At 37.5% G+C, this 5,000-nt stretch overlaps 1 non-coding gene and 21 pseudogenes across 1 annotated transcript; all 22 read left to right on the forward strand.

Annotated features, from left to right (window-relative positions):
* LOC148490622 (5S ribosomal RNA) overlaps position 1 on the forward strand; it is a 119-nt pseudogene extending 118 nt beyond the window's left edge.
* A 116-nt stretch (positions 2-117) lies between these two features.
* LOC148490623 (5S ribosomal RNA) lies at positions 118-236 on the forward strand (annotated as a pseudogene).
* Positions 237-351: 115 nt separating this feature from the next.
* LOC148490624 (5S ribosomal RNA) lies at positions 352-470 on the forward strand (annotated as a pseudogene).
* A 116-nt stretch (positions 471-586) lies between these two features.
* Positions 587-705, forward strand: LOC148490625 (5S ribosomal RNA; annotated as a pseudogene).
* A 116-nt stretch (positions 706-821) lies between these two features.
* LOC148490626 (5S ribosomal RNA) lies at positions 822-940 on the forward strand (annotated as a pseudogene).
* A 115-nt stretch (positions 941-1,055) lies between these two features.
* On the forward strand, positions 1,056-1,174 carry LOC148490627 (5S ribosomal RNA; annotated as a pseudogene).
* A 116-nt stretch (positions 1,175-1,290) lies between these two features.
* Positions 1,291-1,409, forward strand: LOC148490628 (5S ribosomal RNA; annotated as a pseudogene).
* A 116-nt stretch (positions 1,410-1,525) lies between these two features.
* On the forward strand, positions 1,526-1,644 carry LOC148490629 (5S ribosomal RNA). The gene has a single exon (XR_015871475.1). It is a non-coding gene; the product is annotated as a 5S ribosomal RNA (ribosomal RNA).
* A 116-nt stretch (positions 1,645-1,760) lies between these two features.
* On the forward strand, positions 1,761-1,879 carry LOC148490630 (5S ribosomal RNA; annotated as a pseudogene).
* Positions 1,880-1,995: 116 nt separating this feature from the next.
* On the forward strand, positions 1,996-2,114 carry LOC148490631 (5S ribosomal RNA; annotated as a pseudogene).
* A 115-nt stretch (positions 2,115-2,229) lies between these two features.
* Positions 2,230-2,348, forward strand: LOC148490632 (5S ribosomal RNA; annotated as a pseudogene).
* A 116-nt stretch (positions 2,349-2,464) lies between these two features.
* LOC148490633 (5S ribosomal RNA) lies at positions 2,465-2,583 on the forward strand (annotated as a pseudogene).
* A 116-nt stretch (positions 2,584-2,699) lies between these two features.
* Positions 2,700-2,818, forward strand: LOC148490634 (5S ribosomal RNA; annotated as a pseudogene).
* A 115-nt stretch (positions 2,819-2,933) lies between these two features.
* LOC148490635 (5S ribosomal RNA) lies at positions 2,934-3,052 on the forward strand (annotated as a pseudogene).
* Positions 3,053-3,168: 116 nt separating this feature from the next.
* On the forward strand, positions 3,169-3,287 carry LOC148490636 (5S ribosomal RNA; annotated as a pseudogene).
* Positions 3,288-3,403: 116 nt separating this feature from the next.
* On the forward strand, positions 3,404-3,522 carry LOC148490637 (5S ribosomal RNA; annotated as a pseudogene).
* A 115-nt stretch (positions 3,523-3,637) lies between these two features.
* LOC148490638 (5S ribosomal RNA) lies at positions 3,638-3,756 on the forward strand (annotated as a pseudogene).
* Positions 3,757-3,871: 115 nt separating this feature from the next.
* Positions 3,872-3,990, forward strand: LOC148490639 (5S ribosomal RNA; annotated as a pseudogene).
* A 116-nt stretch (positions 3,991-4,106) lies between these two features.
* Positions 4,107-4,225, forward strand: LOC148490640 (5S ribosomal RNA; annotated as a pseudogene).
* Positions 4,226-4,341: 116 nt separating this feature from the next.
* LOC148490641 (5S ribosomal RNA) lies at positions 4,342-4,460 on the forward strand (annotated as a pseudogene).
* Positions 4,461-4,576: 116 nt separating this feature from the next.
* Positions 4,577-4,695, forward strand: LOC148490642 (5S ribosomal RNA; annotated as a pseudogene).
* A 115-nt stretch (positions 4,696-4,810) lies between these two features.
* LOC148490643 (5S ribosomal RNA) lies at positions 4,811-4,929 on the forward strand (annotated as a pseudogene).
* Positions 4,930-5,000: the final 71 nt, after the last annotated feature.

The raw sequence follows: 5,000 nt of genomic DNA on the forward strand, positions 1-5,000 counted from the left end.
AATTTTATACTGCCATAACATTCTTTTCTATTACATTTTACATTTAATTTTTTCAACTTATCAATGAATTTACTTGAGTTAAGAAGTAATAGAGGTCTAAAGTTAATGGTTTTGGGCACCTTCAGCCAAACCACACTGGACATGCCCAAAATCATCTGATCTTGGAAGCTATGCAGTGTTGGGCCTGGTTAGTACTTGGATGGGAGACCACCTGGGAATACCAGGTGCTGTAGGTAACTTTATACTGCCATAACATTCTTTTATATTACATTTTACATTTCATTTTTCAACTTATCATTGAATTTACTTGAGTTAAGAAGTAAAAGAGGTCTAAAGTTAATGTTTTTGAGCACCTACAGCCAAACCACACTGGACATGCCCAATCTTGTCTGATCTTGGAAGCTATGCAGTGTTGAGCTTCGTTAGTACTTGGATGGGAGACCACCTGGAAATACCAGGTGCTGTAGGTAATTTTATGCAGCCATAACATTCTTTTCTATTACATTTTACATTTAATTTTTTCAACTTATCAATGAATTTACTTGAGTTAAGAAGTAATAGAGGTCTAAAGTTAATGTTTTTGAGCACCTACAGTCAAACCACACTGGACATGCCCAATCTCATCTGATCTTGGAAGCTATGCAGTGTTGGGCCTGGTTACTACATGGGTGGGAGACCACCTGGGAATACCAGGTGCTGTAGGTCATTTTATACAGCCAAAACATTCTTTTCTATTACATTTTACATTTAATTTTTTCAACTTATCAATGAATTTACTTGAGTTAAGAAGTAATAGAGGTCTAAAATTAATGTTTTTGAGCACCTACAGCCAAACCACACTGGACATGCCCAATGTCGTCTGATCTTGGAAGCTATGCAGTGTTGGGCCAGGTTAGTACTTGAATGGGAGACCACCTGGGAATACCAGGTGCTGTAGGTAATTTTATACTGCCATAACATTCTTTTCCATTACATTTTACATTTCATTTTTCAACTTATCATTGAATTTACTTGAGTTAAGAAGTAAAAGAGGTCTAAAGTTAATGTTTTTGAGCAACTAGAGCCAAACCACACTGGACATGCCCAATCTCGTCTGATCTTGGAAGCTATGCAGTGGTGGGCCTGGTTAGTACTTGGATGGGAGACCACCTAGGGATCCCAGGTGCTGTAGGTAATTTTATACTGCAATAACAGTCTTTTCTACTACATTTTACATTTAATTTTTTCAACTTATCAATGAATTTACTTGAGTTAAGAAGTAATAGAGGTCTAAAGTTAATGCTTTTGAGCACCTACAGCCAAACCACTCTGGACATGCCCAATCTCGTCTGATCTTGGATGCTATGCAGTGTTGGGCCTGGTTAGTACTTGGACGGGAGATCACCTGGGAATACCAGGTGCTGAAGGTAATTTTATATAGCCATAACATTCTTTTCTATTACATTTTACATTACATTTTTTCAACTTATCAATGAATTTTCTTGAGTTAAGGAGTAAAAGAGGTCTAAAGTTAATGTTTTTGAGCACCTACAGTCAAACCACACTGGACGTGCCCAATCTCATCTGATCTTGGAAGCTATGCAGTGTTGGGCCTGGTTAGTACTTGGATGGGAGACCACCTGGGAATACCAGGTGCTGTAGGTAATTTTATACTGCCATAACATTCTTTTCTATTACATTTTACATTTCATTTTTTCAACTTATCAATGAATTTACTTGAGTTAAGAAGTAATAGAGGTCTAAAGTTAATGCTTTTGAGCACCTACAGCCAAACCACTCTGGACATGCCCAATCTCGTCTGATCTTGGAAGCTATGCAGTGTTGGGCCTGGTTAGTACTTGGACGGGAGATCACCTGGGAATACCAGGTGCTGTAGGTAATTTTATATAGCCATAACATTCTTTTCTATTACATTTTACATTACATTTTTTCAACTTATCAATGAATTTTCTTGAGTTAAGAAGTAAAAGAGGTCTAAAGTAAATGTTTTTGAGCACCTACAGTCAAACCACACTGGACATGCCCAAAATCATCTGATCTTGGAAGCTATGCAGTGTTGGGCCTGGTTAGTACTTGGATGGGAGACCACCTGGGAATACCAGGTGCTGTAGGTAACTTTATACTGCCATAACATTCTTTTATATTACATTTTACACTTCATTTTTCAACTTATCATTGAATTTACTTGAGTTAAGAAGTAAAAGAGGTCTAAAGTTAATGTTTTTGAGCACCTACAGCCAAACCACACTGGACATGCCCAATCTTGTCTGATCTTGGAAGCTATACAGTGTTGAACCTGGTTAGAACTTGGATGGGAGACCACCTGGAAATACCAGGTGCTGTAGGTAATTTTATGCAGCCATAACATTCTTTTCTATTACGTTTTACATTTAATTTTTTCAACTTATCAATGAATTTACTTGAGTTAAGAAGTAAAAAAGGTCTAAAGTTAAAGTTTTTGAGCACCTACAGCCAAACCACACTGGACATGCCCAATCTCGTCTGATCTTGGAAGCTATGTGGTGTTGGGCCTGGTTACTACTTGGGTGGGAGACCACCTGGGAATACCAGGTGCTGTAGGTCATTTTATACAGCCAAAACATTCTTTTCTATTACATTTTACATTTAATTTTTTCAACTTATCAATGAATTTACTTGAGTTAAGAAGTAATAGAGGTCTAAAATTAATGTTTTTGAGCACCTACAGCCAAACCACACTGGACATGCCCAATATCGTCTGATCTTGGAAGCTATGCAGTGTTGGGCCTGGTTAGTACTTGAATGGGAGACAACCTGGGAATACCAGGTGCTGTAGGTAATTTTATACTGCCATAACATTCTTTTCCATTACATTTTACATTTCATTTTTCAACTTATCATTGAATTTACTTGAGTTAAGAAGTAAAAGAGGTCTAAAGTTAATGTTTTTGAGCACCTACAGCAAAACCACACTGGACATGCCCAATCTCGTCTGATCTTGGAAGCTATGCAGTGGTGGGCCTGGTTAGTACTTGGATGGGAAACCACCTAGGTATCCCAGGTGCTGTAGGTAATTTTATACTGCCATAACAGTCTATTCTATTACATTTTACATTTAATATTTTCAACTTATCAATGAATTTACTTGAGTTAAGAAGTAACAGAGGTCAAAAGTTAATGTTTTTGAGCACCTACAGCCAAACCACACAGGACATGCCCAATCTCGTCTGAACTTGGAAGCTATGCAGTGTTGGGCCTGGTTAGTACTTGGATGGGAGACCACCTGGGAATACCAGGTGCTGTAGGTAATTTTATACTGCCATAACATTCTTTTCTATTACATTTTAAATTTAATTTTTTCAACTTATCAATGAATTTACTTGAGTTAAGAAGTAATAGAGGTCTAAAATTAAAGTTTTTGAGCATCTACAGCCAAACCACACTGGACATGCCCAATATCGTCTGATCTTGGAAGCTATGCAGTGTTGGGCCTGGTTAGTACTTGAATGGGAGACCACCTGGGAATACCAGGTGCTGTAGGTAATTTTATACTGCCATAACATTCTTTTCTATTACATTTTACATTTCATTTTTCAACTTATCATTGAATTTACTTGAGTTAAGAAGTAAAAGAGGTCTAAAGTTAATGTTTTTGAGCACCTACAGCCAAACCACACTGGACATGCCCAATCTCGTCTGATCTTGGAAGCTATGCAGTGTTGGGCCTGGTTAGTACTTGGATGGGAGACCACCTGGGAATACCAGGAGCTGTAGGTAATTTTATACTGCCATAACATTCATTTCTATTACATTTTACATTTCATTTTTCAACTTATCATTGAATTTACTTGATTTAAGAAGTAAAAGAGGTCTAAAGTTAAAGTTTTTGAGCACCTACAGCCAAACCACACTGGACATGCCCAATCTCGTCTGATCTTGGAAGCTATGCAGTGTTGGGCCTGGTTAGTACTTGGATGGGAGACCACCTAGGAATCCCAGGTGCTGTAGGTACTTTTATACTGCCATAACAGTCTATTCTATTACATTTTACATTTAATTTTTTCAACTTATCAATGAATTTACTTGAGTTAAGAAGTAAAAGAGGTCAAAAGTTAATGCTTTTGAGCACCTACAGCCAAACCACACTGGACATGCCCAATCTCGTTTGATCTTTGAAGCTATTCAGTGTTGGGCCTGGTTAGTACTTGGACGGGAGACCACCTGGGAATACCAGGTGCTGTAGGTAATTTTATACTGCCATAACATTCTTTTCTATTACATTTTACATTTAATTTTTTCAACTTATCAATGAATTTACTTGAGTTAAGAAGTAATAGAGGTCTAAAGTTAATGGTTTTGGGCACCTACAGCCAAAACACACTGGACATGCCCAAAATCATCTGATCTTGGAAGCTATTCAGTGTTGGGCCTGGTTAGTACTTGGACGGGAGACCACCTGGGAATACCAGGTGCTGTAGGTAATTTTATACTGCCATAACATTCTTTTCTATTACATTTTACATTTAATTTTTTCAACTTATCAATGAATTTACTTGAGTTAAGAAGTAATAGAGGTCTAAAGTTAATGGTTTTGGGCACCTACAGCCAAACCACACTGGACATGCCCAAAATCATCTGATCTTGGAAGCTATGCAGTGTTGGGCCTGGTTAGTACTTGGATGGGAGACCACCTGGGAATACCAGGTGCTGTAGGTAACTTTATACTGCCATAACATTCTTTTATATTACATTTTACATTTCATTTTTCAACTTATCATTGAATTTACTTGAGTTAAGAAGTAAAAGAGGTCTAAAGTTAATGTTTTTGAGCACCTACAGCCAAACCACACTGGACATGCCCAATCTTGTCTGATCTTGGAAGCTATGCAGTGTTGAGCTTGGTTAGTACTTGGATGGGAGACCACCTGGAAATACCAGGTGCTGTAGGTAATTTTATGCAGCCATAACATTCTTTTCTATTACATTTTACATTTAATTTTTTCAACTTATCAATGAATTTA

Source organism: Taudactylus pleione, unplaced genomic scaffold (assembly GCF_031769625.1).
Source record: "Taudactylus pleione unplaced genomic scaffold, aTauple2 ptg000550l, whole genome shotgun sequence".
Classification (NCBI taxonomy): domain Eukaryota; kingdom Metazoa; phylum Chordata; class Amphibia; order Anura; family Myobatrachidae; genus Taudactylus; species Taudactylus pleione.